This window comes from Pteropus alecto, unplaced genomic scaffold (genome assembly GCF_000325575.1).
Source record: "Pteropus alecto unplaced genomic scaffold, ASM32557v1 scaffold22, whole genome shotgun sequence".
Lineage (NCBI taxonomy): Eukaryota > Metazoa > Chordata > Mammalia > Chiroptera > Pteropodidae > Pteropus > Pteropus alecto.
The window spans coordinates 226018-244959 of record NW_006434839.1 but is presented as its reverse complement, the minus strand read 5'-3'; the positions used below and the strand labels follow the sequence as shown (position 1 = coordinate 244959).

General features: G+C 41.0%; 1 protein-coding gene across 10 annotated transcripts in view; it reads left to right on the top strand.

The window, feature by feature from the left end:
* LOC102894895 (olfactory receptor 2A14) overlaps positions 1-18942 on the top strand; it is a 311951-nt gene that overhangs the window by 68429 nt on the left and 224580 nt on the right. The window lies entirely within an intron of this gene.

The window sequence follows — 18942 nt, the reverse complement described above, 5'->3', positions numbered from 1 at the left end:
GAATCTCTGTTTGTTTGTCCTGTTCATTTGTTGCTTTTAGGTTTATATCCCACATATAAGTGATATCATGTGATTTTCAACTTTTTCTGTCTGGCTTATCTTGCTTAGCATAATTATCTCGAGTTTTAATTTTTTGTGAAAGCTCCAAACTGTTTTCCATAGTGGCTGTACCAATTTGCAATCCCACCATCAATGTACAAGAGTTCCCTTTTCTCCGTATCCTTTCCGATACTCGTTTGTTGATATATTGATGATAACTATTCTGACAGGTGAGAAATGATATCTCATCATGGTTTTAGTTTGCGTTTCTCTGATGATTAGTGACCTTGAGCATCTTTTCATATGTCTACTGGCCATGTGTATGTCTTCTTGGGAGAAATATCTAGTCAATTCATGTGGCCATTTTTAAATTGGAATTATTTTTTTAATGTTGAAATGTGTCAGTTCTTTATAAATTTTTAATGTTAACCCCTTATAAAATGTATCTTTGACAAATATTTTATCCTATTCAGTAAGTTGTCTCTTTATTTTGTCAATGGTTTCCTTTGCTGTGCAAAAAATTTTAGTTTGATGTAGTCCCATTTATTTTTTCTTTTGTTTTCCTTGCCCGAGGAGTTATGTCCGAAAAGAAATTGCTGTTAGCAATATCAGATTGTTTACTGCCTATGTTTTCTTCTCGAAGTTTTATGGTTTCAGGTCTTCCATTTAAGTCTTTAATCCATTTTGAGTCTGTTCTTGTATATGGTGTAAGAAGGTGGTCGAGGTTCTTTTTTTTTGCATGTATCTGTCCAACTTTCCCAACACCATTTATTGAAGAGACCGTCTTTACCCCATTGTATATTCTTGCCTCCTTTGTCACATATTAAGTGAGCGTATAGATGTAGATTTATTTCTGGGCTCTCTATTCTGTTCCATTGATCAATGTATTCCACTTATCTTTCTAATGTCAGAAAGGAGGTGTGTTCTTCCTCTCCAAGGCCAGTAGTTCAATACGTATTTTCATCTTCAATCCTTTCTGTCACGTCCAAGACCATGCGTGCTTGGTTCTTGATTCCCTCAGTTCTTCAGTCTTCCTCTTTCCACTGGCTCCTTTCTTGGCCTTCAAAGCTTGCCCAGGTCTGCCTAACTTGTCTTGAAAACTCCCAGGTTTGAACTTCTTTCTGCATGAGATTCTATATTTTCCTCCTTCTCATCATTGTACATATTCTCAGGTAAGTTTTCAGTCTATCTTCTGCCTTTTTCTTGCCTGAATTCTATGTTCTTGGAATCCATCTCGATTGATTCTGAAATAATCACATTCGGTCCTGATTTCTTAGTTACCAAAACCCTCTTCTAACTAAAATCTCCATAGATTTTTCTAGTGCATTTTGCTGCCATGACCACTGTATCCTTGAAACTCTTTCTTCTTTGGTTTTTATGATAGGGCACATCTTGATTCTCTTACAACTTTCTACATACAATCCTCTGCCTTTCTGTGCCTCTTTAAGGCCGGATGGTGAGCATCATGTGAAGGCACTATCTAAGGGAACTTAGAAGCAGAGCATGCACAGAAGGTCAGGGTTAGGGCAGTAGTAGGGTCAGCATTCACGTTGTCACAGAGAAAGCATGAGGACACCAAAAGCAGAGAAAGGCATATACCTGGCATCAGTTGACAGCTGACGTAGCTTCAGTTGTAGGTGAAAAATTGTGAATGTCTGGGCACACTTGGTCAAAGTGTTTATAGAAAACTGATGGAGCTGGAGCAAGAAAGGGCAGAGGTGTGTAGGTGGCAGTTGGGCGGGATAATAGGTAAGTAGGTCAGTCGGTGGGCAGAAGAAAAGATGGAAAAAGAGGAGTCTGGGCTCCATTTGCTTACGTCCTAGTGATAGAAGTTAATTCCGGGTTGGCCTTGCTCAGAGGCCGGAGGTAATGATGGCAACAGGCTGGGTGATTGGGAGAGAGAGGCGTGTGAAATGAGTAGAACCTGGTAGAGGTACAGATTCACACATTTCGTAGCTTTTTATAATAGGAATTCTCATATATACATAAAACAGAGCAGTATAATGAGCCCTCATGCATCTGTTATCCAATTTAGCAATTCTCAACATTTTGCCAATCTTGTCGAATCTATCTTCCCCCACACTCTTTGGCTTATTTCTTTTTGTTGCAACATTTTAATGCAAATCCAAAACATCCTATTATTTCACCCACAGATAACTTGGTGCATTCACTTGTTTTGTGCCTAAGCACCTGTCTACACTGGCTCATTTTCTGCTTTTGTACAGTTCTTCATTTGGTTCCTCAGTTATGATGTTTGAGTACCAGGCGAGTCTTAAAAAAGATCAGTAGCCTAAAAACTCAGCTCCTTCTGCAGATGGATGTCATAAAGACTCCAATACTAGTGCCTTCTGCTTCCTTAAGTTTTGTGGCTTTAAGAGGCCCCGCTGAGGGCCAGACCTTATTCCATGAATTAAAGCAGCGTATGGGCAGTCGGCTTGGTCTTTAAAGCCCAGATCTGTATTTTGGGTAAAAAAGACTTTGCATTTGAAAGCCCATGAGCAGTCTGATAGACAGCCTTAGAATTATCATTATAATCAACCTGAGTTTTTGAGCATCTCATTCTGGGAGATAAATAAGTACTGTAAATCAATAGACCAACCTTGTTGGAGAGGTATGAAGGGTTAAAAGCATAATTAACAATACAGAAGTGTATACAGTGCTTCTGATAAACTACAAAAATAGATGTGCTTAATACTTATAGTGAACCAACTGTAGAAATCGGAAGTTAGGATATGTAATTTAATATTTTTTTGAATGTGAATTTACTTATAATAAGAATCCCTCAAATAATCACATCTCATACTGTATTTGAATTATGTTTGTTAAGAAGGATAAATCATACAAAACCAGGGCCATGTAGAAAACCTGGGACTGTGATTCGCAGTGCAATGAGCTGGGTCTGGAACACTCGACAGGCCTCGGGTGGTCAGAGGAGGATGATGTCAGACTCAAAGGCGGGACTTGGTTTGACTTGGTCAGGAGCCAAGTTGAAGACCAGGAAGGATTTGCATAGGGTAGTGGTAGAAGGTAATTTCAGAAAGGGACATGGAGGTGAGGTGGCGAATGCCCTAAACTGTGTTTCTTGGAACATCAGTGCCAATCAGATGTTACTGTTTTCATGAAAAACTCTGGGATGAAGTGCATTTTGAAAATACTAGTTTGAAAAGAAAGTTTTAGGTCTCTCGATCACATATTCAAGCTCTGAACCAATGGGCATGTACATGGAGAAGAGGTGATAGAGGGTAACATTTCTCCTTCCTTTTCTAAATGAAGCATCTATGAATACCAAAGAACATGGACTTTCTCAACTCGTGATTTAGGAAACACCGTGTTAAGAAATTTATCTTAAAAGATATGGAGAGCCACCGAAAACTTTTCTGCAGGAGACAGTGTGACATGGAACCAAGATTAATCCGGTGTGGTTTTAGGAACAAATGAGAAGTGAAGAGATTATAGTGTAGCTGAAAGGGGAATGCTGAGGGCCTGGATTCCAGCAGGGGGTGTACGAATGGGCAGGACAGTTCCCATACAAGAGATGACGCAAAGAAAGAACGTTCACTTTCAAAAGATAACTGAATGGGACAGGTGAGGGTGAGGGATAAGTCCAGTGTTATTCCCAGGTTTTCTGTGTAGGAAAAAATTGAGGCTGTTGACAGAAGCGGAGGCGTAAGCACAGAGCTAGTGAGGATAGGATGCTGAGGTCAGAACCGTGCGTTCTGAGCTGCGTGTGACCCTTCAGGGGATGCTGTATAACAGCTGCCGACGTGAGTGTGGAAGTCCAGGGGAGAGAGGATGGGCTGGACGTGGAGGCTTGGCCATGTTTACGGCTGGGTTCTGAGTGGTGTAAGTCTATGCAGACGTTATAGGTGGTGTGCTATTCTGCAAAGAATACAGTATCTGGAGACAGGAAACCTGGCTTCTAGTTCTATTTCTGCTACTAATTCTTTGCAGCTTTGGACAATTTATTTATCTTGCCTGAATATCTATCTATCTATCTATCTATCTATCTATCTATCTATCTATCTATCTATCTATCTATCTACCTACCTACTTATCCATCCATCCATCCATCCATCCATCCATCCATCCATCCATCCATCCATCCATCCATCCATCTATCTATCTATTATGTACTAAAAATGCCTATCTCAAAGGCTCGTTGTGAAATTTAATTAGGTAATATTTGTGTAGCATAAACTGTAAAGGGCTGTACCAATTTTAGTTACTACTGTGAGTGATAAGTCTAGGGAAGCAGGAACCTGAAATATCAACCCTGGATCTAGAGATCTGTCCCAGAGTAAGTGGGCACTGAGTAAAAACCAGTATGTTCATGTCTGCACAAATGCCAGGACGTATGGAACGGAACTGGTATGGAGGAGGCAAGGGGCCAAATTGGTTGTAACAGGCAGTTCTCATAGCACTTGTTAGGGATCTCCTCATTGGGAATCTGAGGCAGGAGCGGGCAGGCCACAGGGTGCTCTAAATGATGGAAGAAATCCAAGCAGCAGGCCTAGAGCGGAAGGTAAGGATGCCAGCTCCTCGGAAAGCCAAGAGCAGAGCAGAAACAAAGCAAGTCTGGCAATGCCAAGCGGGTAAGTAACAGCAAGAGTTAGTCTCAGAGTTGGGAGCAGAGCCTCGAGGAGGTCCTTAATTAATAAAGGTACAATAACGATCATCGAGACGCCACTACTTAGTGTGGGCCAGGCACTATCACGAGCTCTTCACTTAGACTGCATCACTTCATCCTCAGACAATCCCATTATTATCAGCATTTTGCAGATGAGGAAACTGAGGCCCTCAGGAGTGAAGCGACTTGCCCACGTGCACGTGGCTAGGAAGTAGTAGAGTCGGGATTCGTGTGCTGTGCGACTGGCCTTCGAGTCCTGCCTGTACCTGTGCCGCTGGCGTTAGAAGGAAAGCGAGGGTTCCCTAGAGGGCAGTAACCCCTGCCCCACCCACATTCCCAGGGGTTGGCCATTCTTACTTTATTACACTCCTGTGCTCTTCATACCCTTTTATTCCGCTGATCAGTCTATTCACGATCACTGTGCATGTTAATCCTACAACAGATGATGGCTTGCTTTTTTAATTCTGTTGCCTCTGACTTCTCCTCAATGTCAACTCTTTTAATTACTTGGTCTGGCAAGGTACTTTAAAAAAATCTGAATCTACTTTTTTTGTTGTTTGTTTTGGTTTTATATATTATTTCTCAACTTTCTACTATGGAAGACGAAAATTTGGCTTTGTTACACTCCTTTTCCCCAACACAAACACATATAAGACAAACACATACATCTCTTCTCCATGTAATAACGACATCATAGTTCTGGTATAGAATGAGATTCACTATGTATGTGATTGTGATTATGCTAATATTATTCACGGATGAGCCATAGAATATACTATTATCACCAATTATTACATTTCCATTCTTGTCAAACTTTTATTTCCCTAGAGTTGATAATGACCTATGTTTGTTATTGTTGTTGTTTACTTAGCTTTCTTTACAGCCATCATTACTTTATCCTGGAACACCGAGCCCAGAGAGTGAATCTCCAAGTACATTTGAGCATATCGGCAATGTGTCAGTTTCACCATTGTTGTGGAGACCTCCCTCCTGAAGCCCCAAACTCCCACTCCAGTGTCGCACAGCTGTCTCCCTGGCATCTCCCTCCATCTCTATCCTGGAGCTCATCTCACTCTCTCTTGGATCCCTGTTTCCTGAATGCTGGATCTCTCTCTCTCTCTTTTTTATTCCTTTATTGGTTGGAAAATATCCCCCTAGAAACTTCCTTAAAAAAGGGAATGTGGGAAAAGAGAGGTATTGAGGCCTTTAATGTCTGATAATCTCTTTATCTGTCCACGCGATGGATTAATATTTTTGGGGGGAATGTAAAATTTTTTGCTGAAAGTCATTATCCCTCAGAATCGTGCAGACGATTCCACTGTTACCCGGGTTGGAGTTGCTTTTGAGGGGCAGGGTCCCATTCTGATTCTCGCCCCTTTTCATGTCACCTATTTTTCTCTTTCTCTCTGAAGACACTTGGTGTCTTCTCTTTGTCCAGAGGGACTTGAAGTATCAGGACACTGTGCCGTGATGTGGGTCACTTTTGAAATGAATCAGGAGTGCCTGGGTGGATCCCTTCAATCTTGAAACTCATGGCTTTTGTTTCTGGAACGTATTCGTCGGTTATGTTTTGGCTACTATTGTTCCTTCCATTGTTTTTGTTCTCGCTCTGTGAAACACCTGTTCAGGTGTTGAACCTTCTGGCGGCTCTTCTCCTTTTTTTTTTTTTTTTAAGTATGTATTTTCTCTAGTTTTCCTTCTCTTTTTTGCTTTACTGATGGAAGATTTTCTTGACTATTTTCCAATACTTTCGTTTAATTTTTCATTTCTACTGTCAAGATTATGATTTTAAAGAACGTTTTATTCTCTGGTGCATCCTTTCCCTGTGCAATGTGATATTCTATTTGTTTTCATTTGATGGACGCAATGTCTTTTCTAATTTCTCAGAGGAAATTCGCTATATATATTTTTTGTAATATCTTTCTTTCTCCTGAAATTTCTTTTTGCGTATTATGTTTACTCTAATATTAGAGTTTTTTTTAAAAAAAACGCCTGGTGCTTCCTAGCTCTCTGTTTATACTTATGAAGAGTCGATAAAAACTATTTAGAAGAACAGTATGTACAGACAAAGCTTGTTGATTGGCAGGCTTCGACAACTGAGTGGTGCCTCAATTACTTCAGCAGGGACCTCTAAGTGTCGGGATCTGTAAGTCTCTTCTACTGACTTGTCAGTGTACTCAGAAAGGGAGTCACTAAACTCTAGCCTGTAGGGACAAGTCTGGCTGCCGACATCCTGAGAATATGATAGGGAAAGGGGTTTGAGGGTGAGATGGGGAAGAAGTCTCGCTCTCTGCCCCTGTTTCCAGCATACGACGCCTGTTCTTGCATAGAACAGTGTCCCTGAGTACAGGGTTCCTCCAGTGCAACCTCCCCCATCTTCACTTGGGGTAGAGTAGGGTAGGGCTCTCACTGCTTCTCTGCAGACTTTTAAACCAGCCCTCATGGTCTTCGCCCTTCAAAGCCCCGCTCCTCCCCAATTCCAGGGACTCCCTGGTAATCTGCAGTATAAATCTGGGATCAGGGCTCCTATTTATTTTTCCAGCCTAGGTTTCTGTTTTCCTTGGTCTGCTAAGTTGGTCACACAACTGTCTGTTTTGCGAAGTCTAAAATTTTGTTGCTATCATCTCTGCTCCCATTTTCTTGATCCTCGAAGATCCTTATGCCTTTTGTAGTCCCTTAATTGTTGTTTTAGTGAGGTGTGAGAGGAAGCAGAGATGATCTCACATGGTAAGTCTCATGCATAAATGGAATTTTCCTGAGAGGTGCTTCTTTACCATCTTCTGCAGGACTAGCTTTTTGGTTCATTGATTTTTTTTTTTTTTCCTCCGTCTCTCTCTTTTTCCATTTCATTGTTTTCTGCTGTTGTTCGCATTATGTCCAGGGCATTCTGGATTGATTTCCTGGAATCAACAGTCAAGGTCATTGTGTTTCAAACTTTTTTAAAAATTGTGACTTATAATAGGTATTTTTTACATCATACCTCAGTATGTGCACCCAAACCTCCCATATATATATAATTAAAACAAACTTTCACAAAACGACACTTACCTGTATTATGTGTGATAAATTTAATTTTTTTCCAATTCAATTCCATTCTGGTACAGCCTAGCTATATTCTCTTTGGTTAAGAAAAAAACATCTGTTCAGAACCTGCGGAACTGTATTCACTGCCTACTAATGATTAGTGATCTACAGTTTGGAAAACATTGCTGAAGATGATTCTGATAACAGGTCGTATATACAACATTTAGAGAAAACCTTTACTATTTCTTAATTCATGTCATTGATAAAAATGAAAAGCAAGCTAGGGCACGCTATCTAGTCCTACAGAATACCCCTAGAAATCTCTCGCTAGGTTGAAACACTGTCATTAATGAACATATTTTGCATATGGTGGTTTATCCATTCATTCAACAAATATCGAACCCAGGTATGAATGTAGGCACTGTGAATATAATAATGAGTAAAACAGATAAAGTCATTTACCTATGAAATTTCTATCTTAGAGAATAAAAACAGTCCATAACAAATTATACAAATAAACATGTCAAGTGATGGTCCGTGCAAAGAAACATGATAAAGAAGCTATGGGGGAGGTTACGCTATTTTATTTGGGATGGCCAGTGATTGTTTCTCTTTAAAAAAAATGATATTTGAGCAAAGAGCTGAGAAAATGAGAGCGAGCTGGAGAAAGAGCATTCTAAACAGAGGAAGCAGCAAGTGGAAAGGCCCTGGGGCAGGATCACACTTGGACCTGGAGAGGAACGTGAGAGGGAAGGAGAATGATGGAGATGGGAACTGGGGTAGCAGTGTCCAGGCCACGGATTTCTTTAAAGACCATGACAATGACTGGATTTTACTCTGGGAGAAAGAAGAAGCTATTTGAAGTGCTTTTGCAGCTGAGTTCTATGATCTGCCTTATACTTGAAAAGAATCAATCCGACTGCTCTGGGGAGAAGAGAACATAGGGAAGGAAGATGGAGGCAAAGGCAGATATTGGAAATGTCCAGGCAAAAGATGATGGTGACTTGGATTAGGGCGATAACAATAAAGGTGGTGGGAAAAGACTGAATTCGGTACTGCGTGTATCTAGAAGGTAAAGCTGACTGAATCTGCTGATAATTGTATGAGGGAATAAAGGAAGGCAAGAAGCTAACATCCACTCTCTATCAGCCCATTTTATGTATTTTTATAGTGCTTGTTACCATTTATAATTATATTACATATGTTTTCTTAATTGTGTATTGTCTTCCTTAACCGCTGGAATAGCCACTTTGTGAGATCAGAAACTTCGCCTATCTTGTTCACAGACATATTCCAGCACCTAGAAGAATGCCTGGCACATATATATATATATGGCTCAATAAATATTTGTTTGTATGCATGAGTGAAAGGAAAAAAAAAACAGGCATCTATATTGAGTCCTTAATATATAACCCTTTCACTCTCTAATTCCACTTCCAGGAATCCAACATTTTTGTGGAATTTTCCACAAATGCAAAGACTTATTCCCATAGATATTTATCAAAGCAACTGATCTTAACATTGGCAAATTAAACGCTTCCTCACTGTTCAGCAAGAGGAGAGTTGGGGACACTTCCAGAAACATTCAAGGGAGGTTTTGCCCACTTGGGGGGTCAGGAAAGTCAACGGTTGGAACAGTTCGCTCCATCCAGGCGTCAGCGTCAGAGCCCGGCTGACCCACGGGCACAGAGTTGTGCCAAATAGATGGCGGGGTCACGTTCGTTTGCTTCAAATCACGCATTCTAATGACAGCTCTTCAAATCTCGAGGGTTTAATTTAAAAAGTTTTACGCAGGCTTTGAACCAGTTCCTGGGGCCTCATTATTGCCAGCTCTCCTCGCCCTGGGCCTGTGTGGAGGGAGTTAAGGGAAAGGAGAGACGTGACTAAGGGAGAAATAGGGAGGAGGAGGAGGAGGGGTGGATGTGACAGAAAAACCCAAGGGAGAGTGGGAGCAGAGCCTTAATTAAAACCCAGCTGGGCAATTTGCATCCGTGAGTGAGTTTAACCTTGAGAAGGACAGGGTAGCCTCAGAAGATGCTGTGGGAATATGGGTTTGCTGGCGCCTCAGAGGTAACACTTTTCAATGGGCATTGCAGTACGTTACAGCTCGCGGTAGGCACTGGGCGCATTCCAGTGCATTCCCATGGGAACTCGTGCTGTGTGTGCAAACGTGAGCACATCAGCGTTTACAGCTTTGCTGATGAGTGAAACCTACATTTATTCTGCTGAGTGCTGGGAAAAATACACGAGATAGAGCCTCATTTTTTTTTCACCAAAAAAAGAATTATTATTTTTTTTTAACTTGTACCACAGAGTTTTGAGTCCTACTACTCAAGTATATTTATTCCCAGATCAAAGAATTTCTGAGCTGAAAGGAACTTAGAACTATTTTGCCTCTTCATTTTACAAATACGGAAAACGATATCTAGAGTATTTGAAGAAGAAGAAATGGTACATAGTGCTCCAATTTTTGGTCCCTACTTCAGCTCTTTTTCTATTTTATACTGTTTTCTAATTTTTTTTTCTGGATTTATTTATTCCACAAATACTTATTGAAAACTCGTGTGCAATGCACTGGTTAGCCATTGGGGAGAGTAGTTCATGAAGATGGGACTGGAGTGAATTCTACTCTGGATATGAATAGTCTTACGCTCATTCTTTCTCTTTCTTTCCTCTGCCTGAGTCTAAAACTGACTTTAGGAGGTCAGGGTTTAGCCCATTGTGTGCCAAATAGGATCTAACGCTGCAAAGGAGAAAATGTAGGTACTATTTGGGCCTTACAGAGATTCCAAAGATTGGATGGCGTTCTCGGAGGAAGAGGCTGTCGGGTTGGCCTGAGGATGGTACAGTTGTGAGCATATCTAGTGTGGCACTCAGAGATCTTGGTTGGCAAGTAACAGAGAGGAAAGCCTTGGCTAAATTCTGTAGGAAAGAAGCTTACTAGAAATAACTTGGGTAGATCACATGACTGATGGAGAACCAGGTCTGAATACACGAGGACTTGGGACCTAGATGTTCAGATGTACAGGCACTCCTTGGAGACACTGAGGGTTCGGTTCCAGGCCACCACAATAAAGAGAATATTGCAATAAAGCGAATCACATGACAATTTGGTTTCCCAGGGCATATAAAAGTTACGTTTATACTGTACTCGTGTGAAACAGCATTAAGTCTAAAAAATAATATACATACCTTAATTTAAAAATGGTTTATCGGAGGCGGGTCAAGGATGGCTGTGTCGGTGGATGCTGAACCTGCTCCCTCACGGCATATGGCATGTACACCTATATTTAGAGCACATCCTCCTGAGAGCAAATGATGAGCCAACTGAATAGCTTCTGCACGGCAAGCAAAAGAAGGAACTGCATGGAGAAGGTCAGGAACCTAAAAATGCTAACCGTTATCCGAGCCTCAGCAGGTCATAATCTTTTTGCTGGTGGAGGGTCTCGCCTCAGCGTTGATGGTTGCTGACTGATCAGCATGGTGGTTGCTGAAGGCTGAGGTGGCTGTGGAAATTTTTAAAAATAAGACAACGATGAAGTTTGCCGCACCGACTGACTCTTCCTTTTCGTGAACGATTTTCCTATAGCATGCGATGCTGTTTGATAGCATTTCACCCACAGTAGAACTTGTTTCTAAATCGGAGTCGATCTTCTCTAACCCTGCTGCTGCTTCATCAATTCAGGTTGTGTAAGATTCTAAATCCTTTGTTGTCATTTCCACAGTCTTCACAGCATCTTCACCAGGAGTAGATTTCCTCTCAAGAAATCACTTTCTTTGCTTATTCAGCTTGACCAGCACCTCACCTGGTCAAGCTTTATCACGCGATCGCAGCAACTCAGCCACATATTCCTTCAGGCTCCATTCTAATTCTATTTCTCTGGCCCTTCCCACCACATCTGCAGTTACTTCCTGCACTGAAGTCTTGAGTCCCTCAAAGTCATCCATGAGGGCTGGAATCAACTTCTTCCAAACTCCTCTTCCCCTGAATCACAAATGTTTTTAATGGCACTGGAATGGTGAATCCTTTCCAGAAGGTTTTCAATTTACTTTGCCCACATCCATCAGAGGAATCACTATTGATGGCAACTAGAGCTTTACGAAATGTATTCCTTAAATAAAAGGACTTGGAAGTCGAAATTACCCTTTGATCCAGGAGCTGCAGAAAGGACGTCGTGTTAGCAGACATGATACCATTAATCTTGTCATATATCTCCATCAGAGCTCGCGGGTGACCAGATGTCTGTAAGCAGTAATATTTTGAAAAGATCTTTTTTTTCTGAACAGTAGATCTCAACAGTGGGCTTAAAATATTCAGTTAATCATCTTGTAAACACATATGCTGTCACCCAGGCTTTGTTGTTCCATTTTTAGAGCACTAGCAGAGTAGAATTAGCATCATTCTTAAGAGCCCTAGGATTTTTGGGATGGTAAATGAGCACTGGCTTCAACTTAAAGTCACCAGCTGCATTAGAGTCAGCCCATCCTTTGATGCTTCGAAACCAGGCACAGGCTTTTCTCTAGCTATGAAAGTCTTAGGTGGCGTCTTCTCTCATCAAATCATAGATTTTCTTCTACGTTGAAAATCTGTTTGGTGCAGCCGCCTTGATTAATTATCCAGAATGTTACTGGATGACTTTCTGCAGCTTCTATATCAGCACTTACTGCTTCACTTTGCACTTTTGTTATGGAGACGGCTTCTCTCCTTAAACTTCATGAACCAATAACCTCTCGTAGCTTCAAATTTTTCTTCTGCAGTGTCCTCACCTTGCTCAGCCTTTGCAGGATTGATGAGAGTTAGGGCCTTGCTCTGGATTAAGTTTTGGCTTAAGGGCTTGATCTTCTATCCAGACCGCTAAAACTTTCTCCCATCAGGCTGTTTTGCTTTCCTATCATTCATATGTTCACTGGAGTAATTTTAATTTTCTTCGAGAACTATTTCTTCGCATTAACGACTTGACTAATTGTTTGGCACCACGGGCCTAGTTTCTGACCTGTCTTGGCTTTCCTCACTAAGCTTAATCATTTCTAGCTTTTGATTTAAAGCGAGAGACATGTGGCACCTCCTTTCACTCGAACACTTAGAGGCCATCAGAGGGGTGCTAACTGGTCTAACTTCAATATTCTTGCAAGAACTATTTCTTCACATTAACAACTTGACTAATTGTTTGGCACCACGGGCCTAGTTTCTGACCTGTCTTGGCTTTCCTCACTAAGCTTAATCATTTCTAGCTTTTGATTTAAAGTGAGAGACATGTGGCACCTCCTTTCACTCAAACACTTAGAGGCCATCAGAGGGGTGCTAACTGGCCTAACTTCAATATTCTTGCGTCTCAGGGAGTAGGGAGGCTCTGGGAGAAGGGGAGAGATGGGGAAACAGCTGGTTGGTGGAGCAGTCAGAACACACGCAATGTCTATGGATTACGTTTGCTGTCTTATACGGGCACGGTTCGCAGTGTCCCCAAACAATTACAGTGGTCACATCGACGATCGCTGACCACAGATCACCGTAACAAAGACGATATTAATAAAAACTTTGAAGTATGAGAGTTACCAAAATGCGACACAGAGACATGCTCTCAGGAAAATGGCACCGATTGACTTGCTCAACACGAGGTTGCCACAAACCTTCAATATGTAAAAAAGGCAGTAATAGAGTGAAGCACGATCGAATGGAGTAGGTCTGATATATCAAAGATTATACCACAGGAGGGTTTGGATTTAGGCTCTGGTCACTGGATGCCACCAACAGAACGGATCCTGCCCTTTCCACTCTTCTTGAGTTGTCTGCTTGGGACTCAACATCCAAGGGACTCGACTGACTACAGTCTAGGTACAAGGGTTGAGGGGAGGAAATATGTATACTTGGCATTTTTAGCTAGTGTTCTGTGAAGAAGGGCCTTGGGTTCCACTCAGACTCAGAATCCTTGAGGAAAACCCCAAACGACATCAGGATCCAAATATTGAGCAGCCAAAAAAAAAAAGAAAAAGAAAGAAAGAAAAAGGAAAAAGGAAGGAAGGAAGGAAAGAAGGAAGGAAGGAAGGAAGGAAAGAGAGAGAAAGGAAGGAAGGAAGGAAGGAAGGAAGGAAGGAAGGAAGGAAGGAAGGAAGGAAGGAAGGAAGGAAGGAAAGAAAGAAAGAAAGAAAGAAAGAAAGAAAGAAAGAAAGAAAGAAAGAAAGAAAACTGAAGTTTCCCGTGTCTGCTTCAAATCCAACAGAATTATGGGAATTGAGAGCAGATAGTCTGTGTGATTCTAGTCAGATTTCTACTTTTCATCTGTAGAAGGGTTTTAGATATGAATTAATAAGTCTTTTGTCAATATAGTTTCAGCCTAATTACCAAAGATACATTGAGAAGGAAGGTGCTATTATTAGGAGACCCCCCCTTCCTCAGATGTTTAACTATTATAAAAATAATCTCTGAGCTAATTATATTTTGTCAAAAGAAAAAATATTTATACATTAGTCTCTTAAACATCAAGTGAATAACAAAATCTAAACGAGTTGATAGAAAATCAGTTTGTCTGGCTAACCCATGGATCGTGTTCTATCTACCATCTTTACCTTTACTGAAAAACTATAATTTCATATAAAACTAAATTTCATGTACTTTTTTCTCCTTCCAAACACACAAGCCATAATTTCTCCCTCCATACTGCATTATTCACATCTATGGATAAATATTCTCTAGTATTTGGCCCTTTATCCTTCCAGTTATCACCCTCCCAAAGAATAGGCGCACTGTTTCCTTACCAGGAAAACGTATTAAAAGCATGAGCCCTCCTCTCCCATTCTCCTCAGCCTGCCCCAGCTGGGTTCCTTTCTCAGTCACCGTCGACCTTGACGAGATCACTGGCAGCCTCCCGAAGACATCGCAAAGTTACCTCTCCGTTCTCATTTTATGTGACTTTTTCATGAGTATTCAGCAACATGGGACTGTTGACATCTGCTCCCTCTTCCGCTTTAAAAAATTATTTTCTTTCCCCTGGTTCTGGGACACTCCCCTAGGTCTGGGCTTTCCTCTTATCTCGCCAGGCTAGTCCTTCTCAAGCTCGTTCACTTGCCTCAAAATGTTGGCCTGCAGCATTCTCAAGGTCCTTCGGAAGGAATTCGATTGAGCCTAAACCTTTGAACACTATCTATATTCTGATAAAGTCTAAATTTATATTTTCAGACCTAATCTCGGCTCTGAAGTCTGGACTCATCTATCACATTGCTTATCTAATATCTCTTCCTCGAGTCTACACCCCAAACCTCTAACGTCTAGACTCATATAGCCAACTGTCTATCTGATACTTTCTTAATCCCATACTCCCATTTCCCGCTAAATTTGTTGAAGGTGTGAAAAACACTGAGGGCTCAAGCCAAGAGCCTACGTGTCCCCTTCGATCTCTCTTTACCTGTCTCTATCACATCCAGTTTATCAGCTAAGTCTATTAGGTCTGCCCCCAAATATAGAGGATCATATTTTCTGAAAATAATGACTGTTTCATCTCTCTTTTCAGTTTCCCTATTTTTCTTGTCTTAATGCGTTAATGAGGATCTCCGGGAATCTGCGGAAGGCAGCGTTAAGAATAAATGTTCTCGCATTCTTGAATTTAATGCGAATGCTTCTAACTTTTTGCTACTTGAGTATAATGCTTGCTGAACATTTCTGGCAGATATGATGGTTGTTACCGGATGTTTCTTTCTAGTTTACCGTACTACAAATATTTAATTGTGACCGGATCTTGGATTTTTCAAATAATTTTTTAACATGATCCTAAAGTTTTTCTCTTGAAATCTGTGAATCTGGCGAACATATTAGATATACTAGTATTGTGTCATCCTTGCAGTTTTGAGATTCGTCCGTTCCCCCAGCCACTTCCTCCGGACCTGGAGAACTCCGAGGTCACTCCGGCTCTGTAAAGCACTTGGCACAGGGCAGGTTCTTGATTTTCTCTCACCAGGGATACCATCTCCCCTGATCTTTAGGAAGAGCCTGCCTTCTGTTCTTCCAATGTTGTGTTAGAGTTTTAGAAAAGATCTCGTCTTCCTAGTCATTTAGGGCCAGGGATTGGAAGGCTGGAGGCTGTGCTTAGAATGCCATCTGAAGGACAGGCAGGAGAGGACTCGAGTTGTTTTGGTTGATGATAAGATTTGAGGGGTCATCGTGACTCAGGGGAATGCCCTTGATCCAGAATTTAATGACAAGTAGCAGGACTGGAAGAAGTGACCATTCAGAGAGGAAAAAAAAAAAGCCTCTCCAAAATTAATGTTGGCTGAAGTTCAAGTTGGGAGAGAAAAGAAATGGGTATGGAAAAAAGTGAAGATAGACTGTAAAATGTCAAGATCTAAGGAATTTAATTAAAAACTAATTATTTCCTTTGAAAGTTTCCATCATCATCCCCCACAAAAAAAATCTTGTGAAAACATAATCATAAGTACTGAATCTTGACTATATAAAAGGGGTGGGGAGGAAACCAGGGGAAGAAAGTTCCTTCTCATCCAGTCTGACCACCCACACGACCAAAACTTGTGTAGTCAGTTACAGGTAGAAAAAAAATGGAGACAAGATTAAAGTCATATTGCAACTTTCTTCAGTACTAATGAGAGAATTACTTTGAAATTCAGGAACTATCATAGGCCTCTCTAGGATGTTCAACGGATATAGGAGTTGGGAATCTTTAATCAGTCTCGAATACCTTTACCGAGTCCACAAATACCTCTGGAAAACTTTTGATGTGCCAGGCACTGTGCTGTGTGTTTGAGATAAAACTCTTAGAAATACAGACATCAGCCCTGCCTTTCTAGGGTGTACAGCCTAGTGGGGAAAGAGAACATTAAACAGGCATTAACTGCAAATGTGATGAGAAGCATTAAGTAAATCATGGGTGGTCTGACTGCAGGTAAACAGTATTCACAGATCTTTAAATAGACTTGAAAGATGAGACACCCAAGCTTTGGTCAGCCTTTCTGACCAGACTTCTGTTCTTCCAAAGCTGGAAATAAACAAATTCTTTGTTTTTATCCTCTCTATCCAAAGACACCTTTAAAAACAAGAGTGTATGGTTTCAGACTCATGGAATTCTAGAGGTGGAGGCTTCGGTGACCACTGGCTGTCTTTACCATGAGTGGAAAACTGGCTTGTGTTGTCACTGCCATGACTCATGTCATGTGGGCGCCCACCGACTACGAGTCGGGGACAGAGATGTGAAACCAGGAGCGTTTGTTCTGGGTCTGTGAGAAGAGGCAGGGGACTAACAGCAAACTGGAGAGGACTTGAGGACGGGGGAAATATCTTAGGTGGACTTTTCCAACTGCAGGTGAAATGCAACTCAAACTGGTAGAAGCAAAAGGAAGCGACTTAGTGATTTAAGAAACAAAAAAGTCTTGGAGTTAACTTGGAGTAAGACCAGTGTTCTCAGGGATAGTGATCTTTGTCTTTGAGTTAAAATCACTTTCCTTGGTGTCGGTTGCATTGTTCATCAGCCTCTCTTTGTGTGAAGATAATATTATGAGGCAGCTCTTGCCTTTAATAGCTCATAGAAACCATAATCTCAGGAAAAAAAAAATCTTCCTGGGCAGGGACTGTAAGGTTTTCTAAATGGCCACCAGGGGGAGAAAGAGAGCAACACAGGTGAACACAGTCTACAGTGTCTAAGATTCATTCAAGATAGAAATTACATTCATGTGCCACTTAAGTGAACATCACAGAGTGCACCTAGAGGGTAGAGCCTACTACACACCCTAGCTATATGGCGTAGCCTATTGCTCCTGGGCTACAAACCTGTAAGGCATGCTACTGTAGTAACACAATGGTAAGCATTTGCAACACAATTGTAACACAATGGTAAGCATTTGTGTATCTAAACATATCCAAACATAGATAAGGTACAATAAAAAATAGTATAAAAGATTTTAACGAGACTATAATCTTATTAGGCCACTGTCACATACGCAGTCTGTTGTTGACCAAAATGTTGTGCAGTGCATGGCTGTACCTTAATTCCCTTTAGGAGTGCTTCTTATTATGTTTTCATAATATTTGTCAGAAATAGGAGGTTTGATGGTTCCATTTAGTGTGACCAACCACTAATACTTTTAAAATTATTTTTAAATTATTCTTTTAAAAATAATTTGCCTGATCTTCTAACAAGTTAATGGCTGTCCTGTGCTCAGGGGAGAAGATACAGGTTGGATCCTTTTTATTTATCTCTTTAAAACTTAAAAGTAGCCATTACTACTTCCCTGCTGTATCTTAGGGTTATTTCTTTTGAAACTTACCCGATTTGCTAAGAGTTTGGGTATTTCAGATATTGGATCAAATAACCTCTAAGAATGTCTGTGGTCCCTCATCCTATGTTCTCAGACATGAGGCTGGAGGTTGAGGATTCCTTAAGAATGAGCAAAGCACACCTGGATGCAAGCCGCGTGGTTAGGACAAGCTTCTTCTAGGATTCCACCAAGCTATTATTCGAAGTATAGTATCTTTAATATCCCCCAGACTAGGTAGGGCTAGGTCTTGGCACTGAGAGATGTCTGTCTTAGAAGAATGACCTGTATCATTAAGCAATTAATTGCATTTTTACTAACTAGAAATAATCTGTTCGGTTTTTAGCAGTTCGGATCTGGTCATTTTGTGATTCAGTGGCCATATACATAGTTTCATACATGTAGAGTTGCAGATCCAATAACTGTGCAGTATGTTGGCTTAAAATGTGGGCTCTAAAGTCCAGGTTCCATGGTAGCTCTGTATCTCTGCTTCTTTCTCTGCAGAACGAGGACAGTAATAGTATTCTCTAGGACTGTTGTGAGCATAAATAAATAAAAGCACTTATCATAGTTCCCGGCAAACAACAGTTTATGATGATTCACTTGCGTTGACATCCTCGGGAATCGATGTACTCTGCAATATAGATTTTTAGGTTCTTTGCTTTGAACGGGATTATATAAATGCACAGTATTTGTTAAAACTCCCCAGTTGGCTCCATCTGTTGTATCCGTCTACTGACTTTTCTCATCTATAACTTAATTAATTCAATACTGAATGGTTCCCAATGGCCATATATTTCAACTTCCCTGTTCAAACTGCGGCTTGTTCAAGATAAATAAAAGTATGTGGCTGAGAGCAGACTTGGTTCTATTAAAGAGGGTGTCATTTGTGAGGACGGCCCGGTCTCATGGGTGCTACTCGCATTATCTCACTGAAGCAAACAGCGCCCTGGGTCCCCGTCTCCGCAGACCCAAGAAAGCACCGTTTCGCCTGCATG